A 24,019-nucleotide genomic window follows, 5' to 3' on the forward strand; every position below is an offset into this window, starting at 1 on the left:
TGCAGGAACTGCAGCACTACGTTAAGATCCCAAGGTGCCGTAGGAGGCACAAAGGGAGGTTGGATGTGCAGAACCCCTTTCAACAAAGTCTGAACCTCAGGGAGGGAAGCCAATTGTGTCTGGAAGAAGATGGACAAGGCCGAAATCTGGACTTTTATGGAGCCCAGGCGCAAGCCCACATCCACCCCTGCTTGCAGGAAGAGGAGAAACCGTCCAAGCTGAAACTCACACCAAGACACGTACTTTTTCCAAATCCGATGGTAATGTTTTGACGTTACTCTTTTCTTGGCCTGTATCAGGGTAGGAATAACCTTGTTTGGAATGCCCTTCTGAACTAAGATCTGGCGATCAACCTCCATGCCGTGAACCGTAGCAAGTCTTGATAAGTGAACAGCCCCTGTTGCAGAAGGTCCTCTCGAAGAGGAAGAGGCCTCGGGTCTTCCAGCAGTAACTCCAGAAGATCCGCGTACCACGCTCTTCTTGGCCAGTCCGGAGCAATGAGGATCGTCTGAACTCTTGCTTTCTTTATGAGTTTTAGAATTCTTGGGACGAGTGGAAGCGGAGGGAACACGTACACGGACTTGAACACCCACGGAGTTACCAGGTCGTCCACCACCACTGCCTGTGGATCCCGCAACCTGGAACAGTACCTCAGAAGCTTCTTGTTGAGGCGGGAGGCCATCATGTCTATTTGAGGTATACCCCAAATATTTGTTACCTCTGTGAACACCTCCGGATGGAGGCTTCACTCTCCCGGATGGAGATCGTGTCTGCTGAAGAAGTCCGCAGCCCAGTTGTCCACTCCCGGAATGAAGATTGCTGACATCGCCACTGCATGCCTTTCTGCCCAAAGGAGGATCCTTGTTAATCCGACATTGCAGCTCTGCTCTTCTTTCCGCCCTATTAGAACACAGAAAGAAAAAGTATTCCACATTGGGGCACTCATCTGTAACTGGCTGTAATGATATTTCTAAATCTAGGTGCAGGACGATTCCCTCTAAAACGTAACCTTTATTATAATTGGTATAAAATACCAGTCATGGGTAGCTAGCGAAGTATTAGAAAAAAATGTGTGAAAAGTGAATAGTGTAGAAGAAAAATAAAAAATAAAAATAGAACACACACCAGTCTCAAATATGATCAATCAGTTAGATAATTCTCTCCTATAATGATTATACAACTATATCGTTGTGCTTGTTATCAATATTGACCTATAGGATTATATACATAAATTGTGCGCTCCCCTCATTCGGATATATGGGCTTATTGTTAGGGTATTTTGAATTGGGAGATCCACTTTAATATTGGTCACAGTGTACGACAATCACAGTCAGCAATTCGCATACTGATGCCACGAGTAGGTAAAATTCTGACACACTTGTGATTGTTACTCATGTAGACAAATTAATGCAGTACCATGTCTTAATAAGTGATGATTTTATTCTTGTGATCCTAATTTGCTACTCATTCCAGTCTGATTTGTATGAGCTTATATGCGAAATGCGCATTGGTTAGCACGCCACCCACCTTCTGGGTGCCGTGTTTTTAAATGATCACACTGTCTCTATACATTATATCTTATTGTGCAATCAGTATATGTTGATTATTGAGATAATCTGATATCCGGGGCACCGGATCAAATGTACCGTAGGATGTTATTAGATATTAATTAAGTGTTGTCTCCCCCTCACCAGGGATATAGTAAAGCTTATTTGGGCACAGTTGAGAGAACGAGTCTGATATAATGCACTATTGCTATTACCGGCATTGAACAACAAGACATGCAGTAAACTGACACTCGATCTCTCTCTTTTATCCAGCCAGCATATTAGGGTTTAATTCATAGAAACGGTTAGTTCAATATCTATATACAGAATAGATCCCTCACTATGTTATATGGCAACTGCATGAGAACGTAATTGGCAGCACATGTGGTGGATACAATGTAAAGTAGCCAGGTTATGCTAACACTGACACGGCTGATTTTGATACATTTGTAGCGGGTCAGTGTGAATGAGTCCACTATTTGGACAACACGTTTGTGATACCTTGTACTGTAGTCAGACCATTCTGGCCTGACATAATCAGCCGTAGACATACTGCACCAAGTGAAATAGATTATTATCTTAAATGTATGTCACCAAGATTCTCCGACTGAGCTACAATTTTACGGCCTGATTTAGCTGCTTCTGATTGATTACACATAGGAGCAGGGAGACGTAGGACACCTACCAACTCCCGGAGAGTTTGGAATGTCATGCTCCAGTAAGATTAACCCCTCAACTGACCTGTGTTAATGCATGTTAGACAAGAACATCAATTTAATCTAAGTGATTCCGCTGTTGCACAGAGAAGTGTTCAGATTATATCGCTGCAGTACCTCAGTTTTCATACAAATCAGACTGGAATGTGTAGTAAATTAGGATCACAAGAATAAAATCATCACTTATTAAGACATGGTACTGCATTAATTTGTCTACATGAGTAACAATCACAAGTGTGTCAGAATTTTACCTACTCATGGCATCAGTATGCGAATTGCTGACTGTGATTGTCGTACACTGTGACCAATATTAAAGTGGATCTCCCAATTCAAAATACCCTAACAATAAGCCCATATATCCCAATGAGGGGAGCGCACAATTTATGTATATAATCCTATAGGTCAATATTGATAACAAGCACAACGATATAGTTGTATAATCATTATAGGAGAGAATTATCTAACTGATTGATCATATTTGAGACTGGTGTGTGTTCTATTTTTATTTTTTATTTTTCTTCTACACTATTCACTTTTCACACATTTTTTTCTAATACTTCGCTAGCTACCCATGACTGGTATTTTATACCAATTATAATAAAGGTTACGTTTTAGAGGGAATCGTCCTGCACCTAGATTTAGAAATATCATTACAGCCAGTTACAGATGAGTGCCCCAATGTGGAATACTTTTTCTTTCTGTGTTCTAATATGATTAATTTATTCCAGGGAGCACCCCCAAACTAATGATTAATACTAACAATTTCTTCTAAGAACTGTTTTTGACTATAAACAATGGGAAGTAACTGATTGATATGAATATATGACCTATATGATCTGTGCGGATTTTTTCTTCGTTTGGCTTCTTTCCGCCCTGTCAGTTTATGTATGCCACCGTCGTTACATTGTCCGACTGCACCTGGATGGCTTGATCTTGTAGAAGATGTGCCGCTTGTAGAAGACCGTTGTAGACGGCCCTTAGTTCCAGAATGTTTATTGGAAGAATGGATTCTAGACTTGACCCCCTTCCTTGGAAGGTTTCCCCTTGGTTGACAGCGCCCCAACCTCTGAGACTTGCATCTGTGGTTAGAAGGATCCAGTTCCGAATCCCAAACCTGCGGCCTACGAGAAGGTGAGGCATTTGTAGCCACCATAGTAGCGAAATCCTGGCTTTCGGCGACAGCCGTATTACCTGGTGCATGTGCAGGTGAGATCCCAACCACTTGTCCAGGAGATCCAGTTGGAAGGACTGCACATGAAATCTTCCGTACTGCAGAGCCTCGTAGGAGGCAACCATCTTCCCCAGAAGGTGAATGCACTGATGAACCGATACCCGGGCAGGCTTCAAGACATCCCGGACCATTGTTTGTATCACCAACACCTTCTCCACCAGTAGAAACACACTCTGCACTTCCATGTCGACGATCATCCCCAGGAAAGACAATCTCCTTGTCGGCTCCAAATGTGACTTTGGAAGATTCAGGATCCATCCATGATCCCTGAGCAGTCGAGTCGTGAGAGCAATGGACTGAAACAACCTTTCCCTTGCCGACGCCTTTATCAGAAGATCATCCAGATATGGAATTATGTCGACTCCCCGTCTGCGGAGTAGCACCATCATCTCTGCCATAACCTTGGTGAACACTCTTGGTGCGGTGGAGAGGCCGAATGGCAGTACCTGGAATTGATAATGACAGTCCAGCAGTGCAAATCTTAGATAAGCCTGGTGAGGCGGCCAGATTGGAATGTGAAGGTACGCATCCTTGATATCCAGTGATACCAGGAATTCCCCCTCCTCCAGACCTGAGATCACCGCTCTCAGAGACTCCATTTTGAACTTGAATTCCCTCAAATAAGGGTTTAACGACTTCAGGTTCAAAATTGGTCTGACCGAACCATCCGGTTTCGGTACCAAAATAGGTTTGAATATTAACCCTTGCTTTCCAGATTAGGTGGAACCGGAATAATGACATTTGCCCTTTCCAATTTTTGAATGGCTTCCTGTAGGATAGCCCTTTCTGTCAGCAAAGCTGGTAAGCCCGATTTGAAGAATCTGTGAGGTGGGAGCTCTTGATATTCCAGTCTGTACACCTGGGACACAATATCCTGTACCCAAGGATCCAGGCCGGATGATACCCAGACGTGGCTGAAAAGTCTGAGTCTCGTTCCCACCTACCCGCTCTCCAGGCTGAGAGGTCCACTGTAATGCTGAGGATTTTGAGGAAAGAGAGTCAGGCTTCTGTTCCTGGGAACCTGAAGGAGCAGGTTTTCTGGATTTCCCCGACCACTTCTGAAGACAGTGGTAGGGACTTTGGACTTCTTAACCTTTACGGTCCAAAAGGACTGCATTGTAGATGCAGAAAAAGATTTCTTTGGTGTCTGAGTGGCTGAGGGAAGAAAGGTTGACTTACCCGCGGTTGCCGTGGAGATCCACGCATACAAACCCTCCACAAAGAGAGCCTGACCTGTGAAGGGGAGGTTCTCCACACTTCTCTTGGATTCCGCGTCTGCAGACAATTGGTGTAGCCAGAGTCCCCTACGTGCTGAGACAGCCATGGAAGATGTCCATGCAGTCAGATGACCTCCACCATGAAACCTGCAGAATCCTGTATGTGACGTAAAAACATTTCAATGTCACTTCTATCCATAGAATTTAATTCCTCTAGTAATGTGCCTGGCCACTTTACTATGGCTTTAGAAATCCATGCACAGGCAATAGTGGGCCTTAACGCCACGCCTGAAGCAGTGTATATGGATTTTAGCGTAGTCTCAATCTTGCGGTCTGCTGGTTCTTTCAAAGCGGTAGACCCAGGGACCGGTAAAATCACCTTCTTTAGACAGTCTAGATACAGAAGAGTCTACTATAGGGGGTTTTTCCCACTTTTTCCTATCCTCCTCAAGACAGGGAAAAGCCACAAGAACCCTCTTTGGGATCGGGAATTTGAGCTGCACCCCCTTTGCAAGGGATGCCTCACCCTCCCCTTCCCCCGCATATCCCCCTCACTGTCTCCCGTATCAGAGTCGGTATCCGTGTCAACTTGCATAATTTGGGCAAGCGCACGCTTCCTTGGGCATATACCAGGGGAGTTTGAGGAGGCTGTGGGAACAGAACCAGACAAAACCCCTACAGATTTTCTCAAAACCTGCGTTTCAGTCTCATTATGAGTTATCCTAGATGAAATCTGGGATATCATGCCCTTAAGTGAAGCCACCCACAACGGTTCGGATTCAGAAGGCTGAGACATGGTATTACATTCCTGAGTACATGGAATGGATTCCTCTGGGGAAGATACATACTCTGTGTCACAACTGAGGGTTGAGACTGACTGGGGGAAGCCTTAGTTGTAGGGGCTGGTGTGTAGGCGAACCATGGAGGTGAGATTAGGTTCCTAGACATGCAGTATGATTAGATACCTTGAACCCGCAGGCGTGACCACAACAACGGAGTAAAATTATAACAATCAGTTTATTGAACACACAGTATAACTCTTGGCAATGAGATATCATCAACAGCGAGTGCAGAATAAAAATGCAGTACAGTTCCTGGGAATGCAAGTGGTATTTGAGACTGTGGCTATGCAGAACAAGATAGTAAAGTCCTCGCCAATATCCGGATTTGGGAAGTCCGTGGCCACAGTTAACCGCTGTAATGAGGAACGGCAAGTACTGCACAGTAGGTGGTAAACAGGAGATTGAAATAGACACTGATGAGGGGCGTGGCTTAGCAAGCAAACCAAGACGACATGCTGTGCTGGAGCTCCTGCAGAGAAGGGCAAAACCATCCCTATATAAAGTGCCCTGCAGACCTATTCCGGCCCTCCAAGCCAGCCTGAGCCCCTAACACACAGTGGGACAGGTCACGGAGCCGGGGGGCTGTTTGTGCGGTCCCCGCGGGTTGTGGCCTGCTCACCTCCCAGAGCCGGGACCTAGATTGCCGGACCCGTCCCGCGATACCGGAAGTGCCGCTGTGGCGATGGGTCCCCCTCCTACCTGTACAAGGCGCCGCTGGCGGGATGGGAAACGGCCTGTCCACCCCACTGGGGTTGGAGACGCTGCTCGGTACGCTGTGGAGTTGGACCCTGCTCCCCTGAGAGGGAGCCCGGCTGATGCTGCAGGAGCCGGCGGCCATCTTCTCCCCCTCTGTGGGAGATACGAGGTGAGGTGCCCCACTGGGAGGGAGTGAATTGGAGGCTGCAAGGGACACATTTCAGACCCATATCTGAATGATCTGGGCCCTTGGTGTAACAGTTGAAGTGGGAGAGTGCAGTAAGCCACAATATCAGGATTCTCCCCCCCCCCCCCTCCCCCCACTGTATCCAGATACCACTTGTTGCAGGGGTGCTAATCAAACCCTGAGCCCTTGCTGACTTTCTGTTTCAATATACCACTCTCTGGGGAGATATATATTATATTCCACTACCAGTTTAACTCAGCTGAGTTTTAGCCTTTTTCTTTACTGTATTGGAGCTACCTTATGGTCATAATCTGAAATTGCATCGTACAACACTCACAAAGAATTTTGCTGCAGATCTCACACCCACTGTTTCACTTATTTGAGGCGGCTGCCACTGGGCCCCCTGCGGCACCGGCTCTAATAATGTTGGCCTGACAAAGTCACGTATTCTGCCTGGTCCCTATCCGTAGACTCCTGTGTTTCTTCGTTCTGCAACCGTGTATCCATTGCTGTTGTGACCTTCGTTGATGTACCAAATATGTCTCAGAGGAATAAGAAATCTCAACAACCCTCCGTTAACTTCTTCGGGAATAAATCCAAAGGCTCCCAGATGTCGCAACCTGCATCCCCCTCCTCCCCTTGCGCATCCAATGAGGGCATTGATCCCCAAATCCAAGCAGTGATGACGGGCCTTTTGGAAGGAGTGCAATCTGCTTTTAAACAAGAACTATCTAAAGCGATATCCAAATTTAAATCTGAAATAGCGTCTCTTGGCTCTAGAACGGACGATCTGGAAACCAAAACTGATGATCTCTGTCACTCTCAACACCGTCTGGATAAAGAGCTTTCTAGACTCCATGACGAAATTGAAACTCTTAAGGAAAAGCAAGAGGATCAGGAGAATCATTCCCGTCGGAATAACCTACAAATTCGCCATATATCAGAATCGATTCAAAGCTCCTCACTGCCCTTGTTTCTGAAGGACCTATTTCAACATCTTGTGCCTGATCTCACCAATGAGGACTGCCTTTGTGATAGGGCGCACTGGGCACTTCGGTCCAAACCGTCTCCCTCTCAACCACCCAGGGATGTGATAGTCCGCCTCCACTACTTCCGCTCTAAGGAAAAGATTATGTCGTCAATTAGAGATTCTCCCGTGATCACTTTTCAAGACATGCCACTACAAATTTTCCAAGCTTTAGCCCCTTCAACGATACAAAAGCGCAAGGACCTTCAACCAGTTACTAGGGTCCTGCGCAATCGTCAAATTCGATATAGATGTGGTTTCCCCTTTATGCTCCAAATATTTTTGAATAACTCTGTCCACATTGTCAAAACCCTTACCCAAGGTCAAGAGCTTCTGGAAAAATTTGATCTCCTCCCTGCGCCGACTTCCATTGCTGCCAATGCTGCCTCTTCTTCAGACCCGCGCTCCAAACCTCCTTCGCCTGATTGGTCCAAGGTTCCACACCGTCGGATTGCGGATGGGGACCCCACCTGATCCTAATGGGCAGCGCATTGGTTTCCCACATCTACACCTTACATAGGATGTCTCACCTCCGTCTGACTTCCACGGGTTTTGAGAGGCTCCGTCCTCTCTATTGTTTTGTTTTTTGTTTCAGGGATTCATATCTACTAATTGTAATATTTGGTAATTGCTCTGCTGCTTTCTGGTAATTGGATACACATTGGTTGCACTATGTTTATATTTACTTCCCTTTGTTCTTTACCCCCTTTTCCTTCTTACATCTTCTCCCCCCCACCTCCCTCCCTCTTTCTTACCCCTCTTGTTCTCTTCCTAACCCCCCCCCCCCCCCCCCCTTTTTACTATACATTTCTCACAGGTATATTGGCCCACTTTTTGGGACATGGCTCAAACATTCTGGCTAACACCACAGTGTTTTATTTGTTTTTTTGTAGGGCCCAGGCAGCCCTTACCATGTTATTTAGTTCCTTCGCTACCCCCATGCTCCCTTTGTTGATTGTACTGTTTTTTATGCTATGTGTTTCATTGACTGTCCCTACTTGGGTCCCACTTCTCAAGGGTTTTTGCCCTCACAGGCACTCTTTGTACCTTACCTCTCTTTTCTCTTCATTTCTCTGCTTTTACTTCCTTTCCTTGGGTTGGAGCGCCCGGTAAGTTGCTTATTATCCAGGGTTAAGTCAGCTCATGCATATATTGTCCTTTTCTATATTTCTTTATGTCCCTTAAATTGTTATCTGTAAATGTGAATGGGCTCAACAGCCCTAAGAAACGCACGGTTGTCCTGGGCGCCTGCAGGAGGGAGAAGGCGGATATTGCGTTCCTCCAGGACACGCACTTTACTGGTTCCCATTCCCGGCTTCAGGGTAGGCAGTTTTCTCAGACCTTCTTTGCATCTGCTGATTGCAAGAAACGTGGTGTTGCTATATTGATTCACAGAACCGTTCCGTTTGTCCACATTAAAACTGTGGCGGATCCGGAGGGACGCTTCTTAATGGTACTGGGTACGCTTCGCTCCGAAATTTTTACACTAATTTCGGTATATGCTCCCAATCAAGACCAACCCCAATTCTTTGATTCTTTGTTCCGTCACATAGACAGGGTGGCACAGGAACATATAATTCTAGGTGGGGATTTCAACACAATTATTGACCCTCAGTTGGATAGATCTAACCCTATCACCCATACATGTATCCCGCGTGCATCTCGTACTCTTATTGCTTCTCTTAAGCACTATGGTCTTTGTGACTCCCTGCGCCTCAAATATCCACAAATTAGGGACTACACCCATTATTCGGCCCGCACCAACATTACTCACGGATCGACATGATTCATGTATCCTCCTCTGTCTCTAAGCTGATTGCAGATGCTGGTATTACGCCTTTTACCTGGACTGATCATGCAGGGACATATATTTTCCTCGATGTTTACAAATCCCCTCGTAGAATTTGTAAATGGCGTCTGGATGATTCTCTCCTGCAACACCCCTCGGTGTTGCATGATATAAAAGTAGCAGTGTCTCAATACTTTGATGAAAATATATCTCCTGAAATTTCCCCAAGAATACTCTGGGAGGCCCATAAGGCCACTATTAGGGGTTTTATCATGGCCAAAAACTCTGCGATTAGGAAAAAAGCTACACAGGATATTTTGTCTCTCGAGTCACAAATTTCTGTACTGACTGCCCAACACAAGACATCTCCCAGCACCTCCCTGCTGTCTCAAATTGATTGTTTAAAAGGGCAGTTAAATACACGTTTTTGTCCCACCGCGCCGCACTTGTTTTGCAGAAGCTCCGCCAACGCTTTTATGACAAAACCGATAAAATTGATTTGATGTTGGCAAACAAGCTTAGACTGAATCATGGTGGACAAACTTTATTCTCATAAACTTAACTCCCTCACTTACGATCCAGAGGAGATGGTTGAGGAATTTAGATCTTTTTCTAGCTCCCTTTATAATCTCCCCGACCATTCCCCGGTGTCTTCCACTAGGCTTGAGGAAGTGCGTTCATGGTTGGTTCTATATCGGAGGGGCTGAAGGGACCTTGTGACGTATTGAGGGGAGGAGCTACGTCACCAGGGGGAGGAGCTACGGGCGTACAGGGTACCCGAAAAGTACCCTCGCCACGCTTCGGGCACGGTGGCTCGCTCCGCTCACCACCTAATTACTAAAGGTAATAGTTGGTGGCGTGGATAGTAGAGGAACTATCCCGCTGGCCTAGCTCCTCCCCCTTGCGTCGTAACTCCTCCCCCTTACTGAAAAGGTCCCTTAGCCCACTTGATTCTAGCATCTACCGTGCGTTCATACCTATCCTCCACTTCCTTGCCATGTGTATCGGAATCCCAGTTGTTAGCTCTCAATTAATCTATTTCTCTGGAGGAGACTACTGCTGTTATAAAATCAATGAGGTCTTCTGCCGCCCCGGGCCCTGATGGATTTTCAGCCCAATATTATAAAGTATTTTCGAAGGAGTTAGCACCACACCTTACCTCACTTTTTAATGAAATTCTTGACGGTGCGTCTTTTGCCCCTGCCACGACTTTAGCCGATATAGTAGTGATTCCAAAATCCGATAAAGACCCTACTCAGTGTCCCAACTATAGACCTATCTCGTTATTGAATGTGGACCTGAAAATATATGCCAAAATTCTGACCTCTCGCCTGGCTTTGTTCCTTCCTGGTTTAATTCATCCTGATCAAGTCGGTTTCATCCCGGGACGCCAGGCCTCCGACAACACCAGGAGAGCCATAGACCTTATCAACTCCATTCATAGACAGAAGCTCCCTTCTCTTATTCTAGCCCTAGACGCTGAAAAAGCGTTCGATCACATATCGTGGCCTTTTATTTTTGAAGTCCTCCGCAAAATGGGATTCTATGATGGAGTTTCAGCACTCTATCGCTCCCCGACGGCAAGGGTATCTGTTAACACTGTTACCTCCACTAACTTCAGAATCACCAATGGCACCAGACAAGGTTACCCTCTTTCGCCCTTGATATTTGCCCTAGTTATGGAGCCCCTGGCGGCACGGATTCGTTGGAATACTCATATATCGGGTGTGTCAACAGGTCACTCAGAACACAAAATAGCATTATATGCGGACGACGTTCTGATCTCCCTTTCTGACCCCACCCGATCTCTACAGCCTCTCCTCTCTGAGATAGAGTTATACTCCCAATACTCAGGTTACAAAATCAACACCAATAAAACTGAAGTTCTAGATTTTTATATCCCTGCCTCATCTAAACATGCTCTGGAAGCTTCATTCCCCTTTACATGGCATAAACAGAAAATTAAATACCTGGGCATTTATTTAACACACCGACATCATCAATTATTTCAGGCTAACTATCCCCGTATTTTGGACCAAATTAAATCAGACCTTCACTTGTGGTCTGGGTACTTTATTTCTTGGATAGGTAGGATAAACTCCTTAAAGATGAACGTACTTCCCCGACTATTGTACTTATTCCAAACTTTACCAATCTATATTCCTCCTTATGTCTTTAAATTTTTGCAATTCCAATCTTCCCAATATATATGGGCTCAAAAACGTCCCCGGATTAAATTGAAACTGCTCCAGCGTCCCTCCCAAGGTGGCGGGCTGGGTATTCCCGATTTTCGGAAATACTATTACGCGGTGCAGCTCTCGCAATGTGTGCAGTGGTGCGCTTCTGATGCAGGGAAGGTCTGGTTTAACCTTGAGGCAGAGGAGCTGGGTTTATCAACGCTCTCCTCCCTCTTGTGGCTCTCCAGGACTCGCTGTCCTCGGACTGTGTCCTCCCATCCTATAGTTTCTCGCTCCTTAGCCATCTGGGATTTTACTAACAGGCGGTTTAAACTGTCTGTGGGCTTGTCTCCCTTTATCCCACTATTTCATAATCCTGACTTCCCCCCTGGCATGTGTAAGTCATCTTTCAATCTTTGGAAGGCAGGGAACATTCTGTACATTCTGTATTTAAATAATATTACTGTTGATAACATCTTCCCTCAATTTTCGGATATTCAGAAACAGGCAGCAATCCCTGCTAGGGAATTTTTCAGTTTTTTACAAATACATCACTTTCATTCCAAGACTAATTCCATATTGACAAGAAGGCCTTTGTCTTCCTTTGAACCTCTGTGCTGGGGGCGATCTTCAACCAGAGGACTTATCTTCAGTTAACAATGTATATATCTTAGAGATGAGTCCCCAACACGGGATTTCCATGAGTTGGCATGGGAGGCGGATTTAGGAACCAACTTAGATTCCGAGGAATGGTCGGAAATATGGGATAATGCTGCTTTTTGTTCCATCTGCGTCAAAATTAAAGAAAATACCTATAAGCTTTTATATCGATGGTACTATGTACCTTCCAGGTTGAAGGCCATGTTTCCGGATACCTCGGATAGGTGTTGGAGAGGTTGCTCAGAAGAAGGCACCTTCTTACATATATGGTGGACCTGTCCTCGGATCTCTGCAATATGGCAAGAGGTCATCACCCTCCTCTCGCACCTATTCAGGGTCCCCATCCCTTCTGACCCTAGATTTTTTCTTCTTCCTCTTAATCTTCCCATCCTCTCCAAATACCAAAATAAGCTACTTCGGCATATCTCCGATGCCATGACATGTCAGATAGCTATAGATTGGGAAAAGCCTATTCCATCACCCATGCAGTCAATTCTGTCACGGATTTGGTATGTTCATAAAATGGAGTATATGACCAGTATAATTAACCATTCCTCTAAATAATTTGAAACGGTCTGGGGCCCTTGGCTGACCACTCAGAGAGCCCCATCCCCATTTCGTAGCTGATGTACTTACCTGGTTTCAGTGCTGTAACCTCTACCCGCGGTCCTCCCCATTTGCTGTACTTCTTTTTCTTTCCACGACTCTTCTTTACTATCCATTCTCCACTTTTGATTCTCTTTCATCTCTTTATGTTAGTGTCTTTGAGAAGCCACACATTGTTCTTTCTCTTTATTGCAAAATTGTGTCACATTTATAGTATGTTATTGCATGTTTATTGCAGAAGCATCAGTTTCTACCTACATTTTGATGTTCAACTGTTTTTGCTATTGGTATGATGTATATTTATGTGATCTGCTTAATAAAATGTTCTTTAAAAAAAAAAAAAGAAATAGACACTGAGGTTGAAATGATGTAGACAGGATTGCCCGAGACTACCGGACGGAACTGGTGTGAGGAAAGATGTGCGGATCTCACCAGTAGAGCAACAGTTCAATGGTGAGCATCAATAGATACTGTGGTCCGATGTTGTGTGGTATGGTATGCAGGACGATATATGAATATCGTTGGAGATGAGATGAAGCACCGCTGTAGACAGATGGTAACACCCAACACTGCTGGAAGCTGGAAGTGACGGAACGCTGGAAGCCAGTGACAAATGTACCTTGAAGCTAGAGAGCGATGCAGGGGTGCAGAGCGATATAAGAATACCGATGGAGACAGATGGTAACACTCAACACTGCTGGAAACTGAAAGCGCTGGAAGCTGGAAGCCAGTGACAAATGTACCTTTGAAGCTAGAGAGCGATGCAGTAGTGCAGAGCGATATAGGAATACCGCTGGAGATGATATGAAGCAACGGTGTAGACAGATGGTAAGATCAATCACTGCTGGAAGCTGAAAGCGATGTGGGTGACACGCTGGAAGCCAGTGACACTTTACCACAGAAGCTAGAGTGCGATGCTGTAGATGACTGGAAACAATAATGATGCCAGGATACCGCTGGAAGCAGGATAGAACCTGTGCTGGAAGCCGGCAGCAGGATTGTAGTAGAAAGCCAGGAAGCAGGGCTGGAACACTGCAGGAGTCAGGCTGCACCGCAGGATGATGATTGGTGCCGGTCTCTTTGGAGAAGCTGAATCACAGGAGCTGGAATACCTGGAAAGTCAAGCTGAGAATTCACCAAACAGGAGAGAGAACTTTGCAGGATGACAACCAAAGCACTGACGATTATCCAGCCCTGGAACAGGATATTTATACCAGCTGGTGAGCAGAGATAGGCTGGATAATTACACATAGTCCAGACTGCAGCAGATAGGCTGAGAACAACATGTGATGCAGAACAAACATGGCTGCGCCCATGTCTGAAACTGGAGGGAAAGTCTGTTTGTATTCCACATGTGAGAATTGGCAGTAATGGCGGCAGAGGCCGCAGACGCCATACTTTGAACAGATGAATGCTTAATATGACGTTGCCATGTCAGCGCTGCTGCGATCACAGAGAAGCACCTTGAGACACAGACATGCAACGCGCTTCCCGCAGACAGCGCAGGTGGAATCCGGGCCTGAAACGCCGGGCCAGTCTCCGAAGGCACTTAGCAGGTAAATAATGGTGGCTGACACTCTGCAGCACAAGACACAGAGTCCTTGGACATGGTAATGTGAGAAAATGTACACACACACACACACACACACAGGAAAATATCAGACACAGTTTCCCCCAAGTACCTTCAGAGAGATGCAGAGTTAATGGAGCCAGCACCCACACAGCGCCCCAGTAGGCAGTTATATCAGAAAAGCCTGGTGCTGACTGTGCAACCTTAATAGACTACACAGTTAAAATTGTGAATAACAACTTTCCACGACCCCCCCCCCCCCCACACACACACACACACTATAACCCCCTGGTACCGCACAGGATAGCTGGTGATATGTGAAGGGTCAGCGCTCCCTGTCAGCGTCTGTGTGCTGATCTGCAGGGACAAAATGGCGCTGGTGAGCTGCTGGATCTGCTCTGAGGAGAAGCTCCGCCCCCTATCATGGCGCATCTTCCCGCACTTTATGGTTACTGGCCTGAGGTAAATTACACAGCTGGCAGTAGAACACATTCCCTGATAGCCCAATGACCATTTTTAAGGGTGTTACACTGGCCCAGGGGGCCCCTCACAACGCCACACCATAGTACCGCTGAGCGCTTTGGAGCGCAGCCTTAATGCTGCGCTCCTACCCTGATGCCGCCATTCACACCGGATACCCGCTTATCGGGTCGCCAGTAATCTACTCACCACTAACGTCTTCTGGCTCTGTTAGGGGGTGACGGCATGCTGCGGAAGTGAGCGGTCGCCTCGGGGGCTAGCGATCATCACCCACAAGAGCTCAGTGTCCTGTCAACGGAGATAGTGGCCATTAACCTCAGAGGGTTGGACACTACTCCCCCCTAAGTTCCAGGAAGCAGGGAGGCTGTTGCCAGCAGCCTCCCTGTGCCTAACTCTATTTAAAATAATAAAACTAGAAAAACTCCTATGGAGCTCCCCTAGCTGTGACCGGCTCCTCCGGGCACATTTTCTAAACTGAGTCTGGTAGGAGGGGCATAGAGGGAGGCGCTAGCACACACTATTTAACTCTTAAAGTGCCCATGGCTCCCAAGGGATCCGTCTATACCCCATGGTACAAATGTGGACCCCAGCATCCTCTAGGACATAAGAGAAAACCATTTATTGGTGTATACACAAATATATAAGATCCACCTCCCTGAGAAATTAAGTATGAAGTGTTATTGTATTAGTGTTTTTTTTTTTTTAATTATGTGCTAACTATATCGCAATTTGTCTGGTCATTATTGATTTTTTATTTAAATTGAGTTGCTGGAGTTATTTTAATTTTTGCCTTGCAGCTTCTTAAACAGCGCAGGGAGAAATCCGTTCTCTTATTAATGAATGTTGTTGTATGTCACATTTGCAACTGTATGTGGCTATTTGTATTGTGTACTATTGTGTATTATTATTACTTGCCTGAGCTGGTATAAACAGTGAAATCACTCCGTCTCCTCTGAATCCTCCTCAGCTCGGTGTGTCTGTGTAAGGGCGGAAGTTATCTACTGCCCTCTCGTGCTGTCACTTCCTGGTCCTGATCACAAAGGGAACATAGATACAACCATTATGCTCTGATTGGCTCTCTGAGTCACTGAGAGCCAATCAGAGCTAGCAGTGGGCCCTGTTGCCTAGCAGCATCCTAGAGAGGGGAGGGAGTGAGGGAACTGAGCAGGTTCATGTCTGTAGCAGAGATAGTCAGACAGCCTCCAAAAAACCTAGAAAGTTACGTTGTTACAGACAACAGCCAGGGGAAGCATAGCTATTAGGAACTAGAAAAAAAACAAGCCACCATCGAAAACCATCAAATTATTACCATTTGATGGTGACAAACATTGGAAGAGCACCATTAAATGCTAAACCACTACCATCGAAAGAAAAACATCGATAGTTCGGAAACATCGATGTCCATCCCTACTCCATACTCACACACTGTAACCCAAGTGTAAGTGTGCAGCGTCCCCCAGATGGATGATAGAGAAATAATAATTTCACTATACAAGCTATATGCCATTAAAACTATGGGTATGTAAGGCAAGGTTTCAGAAACATAACAGTTAATCTATCAGCAGTATTTAGATTACTGCTGAGACATTTCAAAAGAATATACGGGCATACCTCACAACATGACCCTCTCCAGGAGGGACACAATGCTCTGCTTCTGGACTTTCCTATTCATTTTTGATTGTCGGCACCTGTTTTAAACAGGTTAATTGATAAGAAAGGTTTCTGCTGCGGGTACACTGGGCTCCACAGGGAATAACATCGGGGGTGTAGAGTAGGATCTTGATCCAAGGCACCAACAGGCTCAAAGCTTAGACTGTTCCAAAGATGCATACTCATAGCGCTGCCTCCTCTATAACCCCGCCTCCATGCACAGGAGCTCAGTTTTGTAGTTGGTGCTATGCAGTATGCAAGCATACAACAGGTGGGCTGCTCCAACAGCCCTGAGAGAGCTTTTCTTAGCGAAGATAGAAGACTTCAAGGGCTACAGCAGTGATAGATGTCAGTCTGATATCTACTGCTGCAGCTCCATCACCTCCCCCAGCGGCGCTGTATACTCCCGCACCCTGGTTGCCAGATACTTACAGCGGAGGCTCCGGTTTGCTCACCGTAAGTCACACACTCTCCGCAGTTCTCCTGGATCGTGTGGCCGCACTCAGGGAGGAGGTAAGTGGGTCCCCTAGGCGGGTCTCGCTGAAATAGCGGTCCGGCGTGGGTGGCGGGCCGCGCGCGCTGGCGTGGACACTGTGGTCGAGCAGGGACTCCACTAAACCACCAGGGCAAGGGCACAGGTCGGTTTTTACCTCATAAAAAACGTTTTTATTACAGCCCGTAGTACTAGTGGTGAGGTCCAGCAGGGGGATTAGGCTTGGACCTGTAGCCCCTTCCCCAGGCCCAGGGCCCCATTTACAGTAATGTTCCCGCCCTGGAGCTGCATATATCTCTCTCCCTCACTCCCAGTCAGTGTTTGGGCGCCATTACACAGAGCAGCACTGTTCCTGGGACTGTTTGGGCAAATCCTCCTTTGTAAAACCGCCTGCATGTCAGAGCTGTGCATTTTAAGTATTCTACTACTACATGTCTGTTGACAGTGTTAGTTAAGAAACAGTGCATTTGGTCAGGGTTATATAGTACAAGTACCCTGTGATATACATCCAGTCTTTACTGTGCATTAATATATCTACTAATTATATAGCTATACTGAGTATTACTTTGTATTGCTAGTCCAGTGCAGTTTTATTGCATGTTAGAATTTCTGCATTGTACATTGTGACTATATGTGTGTGCATGTAGCTGCTGTGTGACCTCCACTTTGTGTCTCTCACTCAGATTGCTATCCCTATATTCTATGACCTGAGGGGGCTCAGTGCCGCGCATCAGGTTTATTATCTGATAAAGGTGTCTCACAAGATATACTCATTGTATATGCTTCTTTGTGATCTTTAGTCACCATATACCACTTGAATTCCCTGTTTGCAGAATATATAAGCTGCACAGGGGGTGTTTCTCAGGTATATTGCTGCTGATATTGTACTGTGTTGTGTGCTTTTGGCTATGTCAGCTACAAGGAGCACCAGAGCTGGAGCTGATCCCACAGTGTGTGGAGGTGATGCTGCAGGCATGTTTGAGGAAAACTTGGCAGCAGAGAGTTCAGGTTCAGGGGGTTCCCTACCCCCCAGTGGAATAGTGGCAACAGAGGTTTAAAATGACCCACCTTGGGCTACATTTTCCTCCTTATTAACTATGCTTGTAACTAAACGTACGCCCCCTATGGGACCTCCTGTGCCGGTACAACCGATTATGGTCCCTGCAGTTAATCCGCCCTGGGCAGATCAAATCTCCAGTCAGTTACAGCAATTAAACCAGTCACTGACTAAAAAGAAATCTGACTCTCGCCCGCATAGGACCAAGGGGTCATCTAAACGGGCCATTACTTCCTCACAGTCTACCACTGTCCCAGACACCTCATCTGATGAGGATGGTGTTTATACTGACCCCTCAGATTCTGATCCTGATAGTTCTGATGGGGAGGCTGGTTCACAGGTAGATGTTCCTGACTTGTTGGAGGTGATCAGGATGATTCTTCAGATGATGACGCAGAGCCTGATGCCGTTCCTAAGAAACCGGACAGGTTCAAACGTAAGAAAGTGGTTAAGCAAGTTTTACCTCACTCTGAACACTTAGTGGACATACGTCAGGAATTCTGGGAAACTCCAGGTAAGAAATTCACATCTCACAAGAAGATGCTGGCTCGCTATCCTCTTGCTGCGGAGCTAAGTAAAAATTGGGAAACACCCCCGCCAATGGATTCGCAAGTGGCGCGGCTGGTAGTATCCTCAGCTCTGCCTGTGACTACCGTCACATCTTTGAAGGAACCGACGGATAAGCGTGTGGAGGGTTGTTTAAAGGCAATTTACACCCTAACTGGTGCTGCACATAGGCCCACTATTGCAGCAACTTGGGCTGCAGAGGCCATTGAGGTGTGGGCCCAGGAGTTAGAAGCAGAGTTGCCTTCCAATGCTTCTGATCCCGCTAGACAATTCATATCGTATTTTGTCACAACTTCACATTATGTGTAGGAGGCGGCTTCTGATGCCGGTATTCTGGCGGCCAAGGCTTCTACTACATCTATCCTGGCTCGCTGGATTCTTTGGTTGTGGTCCTGTTTCGTTGATTTGGAGTCCAAGAAAACCCTGGAGGTGCTCCCTTTTAAGGGAGACATTCTTTTTGGAGAAGACTTCAACAAGATAGTAGCTGACTTAGCTTCTGCTAAAACGGCATGTCTGCCTAGTACGGAGCCGAAGGCTAAGCGTACTTCCTCTCATTCCTTTCGTCCTCCGGGATAAGCAAAAGGTCAGGGGTACCCAAAACACGGTCGCACTTCCAAACCTACTAAACCCAAACGGGCCTGGGCTGCTCGTCAGCCTGCTTCCAAAATTGACAAGCCTGCCGCATGACGAGGTGGGCCTCCACCTGGGGGATCCCAGGGTGGGGGGCCGACTTCTACGGTTTACCCAGGATTGGTTGAAGACCACTTTCGATGCCTGGGTATGGGAAGTTGTCACCCTAGGTTACGCCGTCTCCTTCAAGAAACGTCCCCCTCATCGATTTTGCCTGACAGATGTCCCTTCGGATCAGGTGAGGGCACACACTCTTCATTCGGTGGTGCAGTCCCTCCTGGACACAGGAGTGTTAGTACAAGTGCCTCTGGCTCAGAGAGGCAAGGGGTACTATTCACCGCTGTTCCTAGTCCCTAAACCGAATGGGTCTTCCCGGCCCATTCGCAACCTCAAGTCCTTTGTCAAGGTTTCCAAGTTTCGTATGGAAACCCTTTGCTCTATTGTTCTGGCCTTGGAACCTGGGGATTATATGGTCTCCCTGGACATACAGGATGCTTACCTGCATATTCCTATTGCAAGGTCACATCAGCAGTACCTGAGGTTTGCTGTGGGCAACCTCCATTACCAATTTCGGGCATTACCTTTTGGTTTGACCACGGCTCCGCGAGTCTTCACCAAGGTCATGGCGATAATGACGGCTGTACTCCGCCGTCAATGGGTCAGGATCCTTCTGTATCTGGATGACTTGTTGACCCTGGCAAATTCCCTAGAGGTTCTCCTACGCCATCTGGATCTGACTATCCAGTTTCTGCAAGCCCACGGGGGACTCATCAACTGGAAGAAATCTTTCCTGGTCCCTGCGCAGAGCATGGTGCACCGGGGAGCGTTGTTGGACACCCGCAACCAGTGGTTGTTCTTGTCTCAAGAGAAGGTCCTGAAGCTTCAGGACAAGATTCGATACTTCCTATCTTGTTCGTAAGTGTCAATACATTCTGCGATGCAAGTGCTAGGTCTCATGGTGTCTACTTTCGACATGGTGGAGTACGCTCAATTCTATTCACGCCCTCTGCAGAAACTGATTCTTGCCAAATGGGACGGCCTGCCTCACCAGATCAGGTCTCACATGATCTCCTTGTCTCCGGAGGTCCGTCTGTCACTGAGCTGGTGGCTGCAGGACCGATGTTTGAGCGGGGGTCGTCCCTTCTGGATCTCCAACTGGGTCCTTCTGATGACGGATGCCAGTCTGAGAGGCTGGGGCACGGTGATGGAGCAACACACCCTTCAGGGTCGGTGGACCAAGGAGGAATCTCGTCTCCCAATAAACATTCTGGAACTGCGGGCGGTGTTCAACGCGCTGAACCTGGCCCAGCATCTAATTCAGAACAGACCTGTACAGGTACAGTCGGACAACACCACCACAGTGGCGTACATAAATCGTCAAGGCGGCATTCGAAGCCGCATGGCAATGAGGGAAGTTATCAAGGATTCTTCAATGGGCGGAATGCCATCTACCAGCTATACCGGCTGTGTTCATTCCGGGGGTCCTCAACTGGGAAGCAGACTTTCTCATTTGTCAGGACGTGCACGCCGGGGAGTGGAGCCTTTGTCCAGAAGTATTTCAACTCCTCGTGGACAAGTAGGGTACTCCGGATGTAGATCTGATGGCGTCTCGACGCAACCACAAGGTTCCAGTCTTCAGAGCAAGAACAAGGGATCCTCAAGCAGCGTTAGTTCTCAGACCTCCAGGACCTCTCACTAGGGCATCCCCTGCTACTTCCACAACGACCAGACATCCTCGTTCAGGGCCCTTGTGTCTACCAGGATCTGGCCCGACTGGCTTTGACGGCGTAGCTCTTGAAGCTTCCGTACTGAGGGCCAAAGGTTTTTTGAGGCGGTCATTCAAACTATGTTGAAGGCCTGTAAGCCGTCTTATGCTCGGATTTACCATAGGGTCTGGAATTCTTACTTTGCTTGACGCTTACAAGTTTAGTACAGCCAAACTTTTGGCTTTTCTACAGCAAGGCCTGGACTTAGGTCTTCGTCTAGCCTCCCTCAAGGTTCATATTTCAGCCTTGTTGGTATGGTTTCAGACAAAACTTGCATCTCTGCCTGATGTTCATACCTTCACTCAGGGTGTGTTGCACATTCAGCTTCCTTATGTCCCACCTGTGGCCCCTTGGGATTTGTTGGTGGTCTTGGAGGCCTTGCAAGAATTTCCATTTGAACCTCTTGCATCCGCGGATCTTAAGTGGCTTTCCCTTAAGGTCTTGTTTCTGCTAGCCATTGCCTCTGCTAGACGCGTTTCAGACCTGGGTGCCTTTTCCTATAAGTCCCCCTATCTGATTTTTCACCGTGATCGGGCAGTTCTTAGAACACTCCCTGGTTACCTACCTATGCTGGTGTCTTCCTTCCACCTTAACCAGGAGATTGTGGTTCCTGCCTTTAATTCTCCGGAGCTGTCTTCTGGAGAGCGGTCTTTGGTTGTGGTACGGGCTCTCTGTATCTAAGTGAAGAGAACTGCTTCCATTCGGAAGTCTGAATATCTCTTCGTACTGTTTGGTTTTCACAAACGTGGCTAGCCTCCTAATCAGCAGACCTTGGCCAGATGGATTAGAATGGTGATTGCACATGCTTATGTACAGGTTGGTCTTCCAGCTCATGCTACCATTAAGGCCCATTCTACTCGGTCTGTTGGACCTTCTTGGGCGGCCCGCCGTGATGCGACCCTGGAACAATTGTGCAACGCGACTACGTGGTCCTCAGTGAACACGTTCATAAGGTTCTATGCCTTTGATACTTCGGCCTCCCAGGATGCTTCCTTTGGACGCCGGGTTCTTATGCCCGCTACAGTGCGTCCCCTCCCATAAGGAACTGCTTTAGGACATCCCCAATGTTATTCCCTGTGGAGCCCAGTGTATCCCGCAGCAAAAAATGAGATTTATAGTAAGAACTTACCATTGTTAAATCTCTTTCTGCGAGGTACACTGGGCTCCGCAGGGCGCCCACCCTGACGCACTTAGCTTCTTTGGGTTGGTATGGCATTAGCCTCTCCTGTCGTGAGTGTGTGGTGTATGTGGCTACTAACGATTGTCGTCTCTTTTACCTGCTACTGCATTGGACTGGTTAACAAAAACTGAGCACCTGTGCACGGAGGCGGGGTTATAGAGGAGGCAGCACTATGCGTCTTGGGAACAGTCAAAGCTTTGAGCCTGTCTGTGCCTCGGCTCAAGATCCTACACCACCGATATTATTCCCTGTGGAGCCCAGTGTACCTCGCAGAAAGAGATTTAACAACTGTAAGTTCTTACCATAAATCTCATTGTTTCAGCACAGGTGATGGTAATTATAAATTAAGGGGGTATGTACTGGTGTGATACAGGATCCCCGTGTTCGCGATGCCAGCGGTCACATCCCGAATCTACCATTAATAGCCATTCATTTAGCACAGTGCAGACATCATGTACATGAACTGATGATATCACTAAGCTAATTGAGCATTTACCAATCTATATGTCTGATGGGCATGGTTACTGAGCAGGTAGCAAAATCTCTTAGAGGTGGTGACCATAATATTTTTCTATTACAATCAGAAGTTTTTGTGATGTGATTGTGATGGCTAGACAACTGGGTCAAAGTATGTTCAAAATGCACACGGCGATCCACATGAAGTAAAGGAAAATATTATTCATCAGACTATGCCCTTTGTAGGCACCACTGTAGGCAGCAGAGGTCAGCATGGACACACTGACCAGTCTGTGGCTACACAGCCCCAGTACACTGACACATTTCTATCATGGCCAGCATCAACTTTTTATTAGGGAACTCCAGCACAATTGTGTAAGACCCCTATAGCCAGCGAGGGTCCTTTGCCTATAACAGATGCCCATTGTTCCCTTAGTGCTTGATGTGCACACTGGTACTTAGGATGCCACAGGGACTTATACCTCCAGCAGTAGAGGCTTACACAATTAGTTGGAGGCCACAGGATGAGAGGCTTGGAACAAGTAACAGACAGATCTGGAGCACAGAAGGTTAAGGTTGGACTGGTCAGGATCTCAGTTAGGGCAGATGAGGGACTCTAAGATGGAGTATGAGCACTAGGGAAGCCAATTCCGGGCCATTTTTTCAATCCCAGGTATCGGGATTGAAAAATGGGCAATCCCGGGATTGGCTTTTAACTATGTGGCCGCCACCTCGCCCTGCCCCGCACACATAACTCACCATATACCATGGACGGGCAAGTGGGGAACATCCGCCACTCTCTCCTTGCAGCACCCAGCGGCATGTGACAGCGCAGCGTGACCTCTCACGCTGCGCAGGGGAGCCAGAAGAAGGAAGCCGGGCAGCGTCTGAGCGTCCTGTGGACGCTCAACGCTGATCCCTCAATCCCTGGGATTGGAGCTTCCAATCCCGGGATTGAATCCTGGCCGTTTTTGGCCCTAAATCCCAGGATCCCGCCGATCCCAATCCCGGGACTGGCCACCATAATGAGCACCAGTTTGCAGTTGGTAAATATCTTGCAGGTTGCGCACAAAGTAAACACTGAGGAGACAAATGAGAGTTAAATAAACACTGGAACAAGACGAGGGTTAAGGCAAGTCAAGGGCTAGACTTCTGACAGGCAAAGAATCCGGCAGATTGGCAGAGTATCCACTGGCTTGATATGAGTTGCAGATACTTAGGACACGGACCAGCAGTTTACACCACAGCATAAACTATTATTGGCAGAGTGGAGCTGGCTTGGCTGCCTAAAAACACTGAGATCAACCAATAAGCATAGTCACGGAAGAAGGGACTCGTGATTACACAAGCAAATGCAGCTGCAGTTCTGCACGTAAGCTTGAGACCTCACAGTCACTGAATAGAAGCCCCTAGACTCCCTGCGTCTGACCAGCACCCTGGTCGCCGGGCAACTGCTGCCGCTGTGTTTGTCCGGT

The 24,019-nt window shown here is 47.1% G+C and overlaps 1 protein-coding gene across 2 annotated transcripts in view; it reads right to left on the reverse strand.

Annotated features, from left to right (window-relative positions):
* MTRFR (mitochondrial translation release factor in rescue) overlaps positions 1-16,402 on the reverse strand; it is a 62,348-nt gene extending 45,946 nt beyond the window's left edge. Inside the window, exons 1-2 of one of the 2 annotated variants that reach the window (XM_063964508.1) lie at positions 16,357-16,397; positions 15,661-15,775 (exon numbers count right to left, since the gene is read on the reverse strand). The gene's annotated coding sequence lies outside the window, so the exon portion shown is untranslated. Of the gene's footprint in view, positions 1-15,660; positions 15,776-16,356 lie in introns of both variants that reach the window. The other variant, XM_063964509.1, reaches the window with a different exon arrangement.
* Between the last annotated feature and the right edge of the window lie 7,617 nt (positions 16,403-24,019).

Source organism: Pseudophryne corroboree, chromosome 1 (genome assembly GCF_028390025.1).
Source record: "Pseudophryne corroboree isolate aPseCor3 chromosome 1, aPseCor3.hap2, whole genome shotgun sequence".
Taxonomy (NCBI): domain Eukaryota; kingdom Metazoa; phylum Chordata; class Amphibia; order Anura; family Myobatrachidae; genus Pseudophryne; species Pseudophryne corroboree.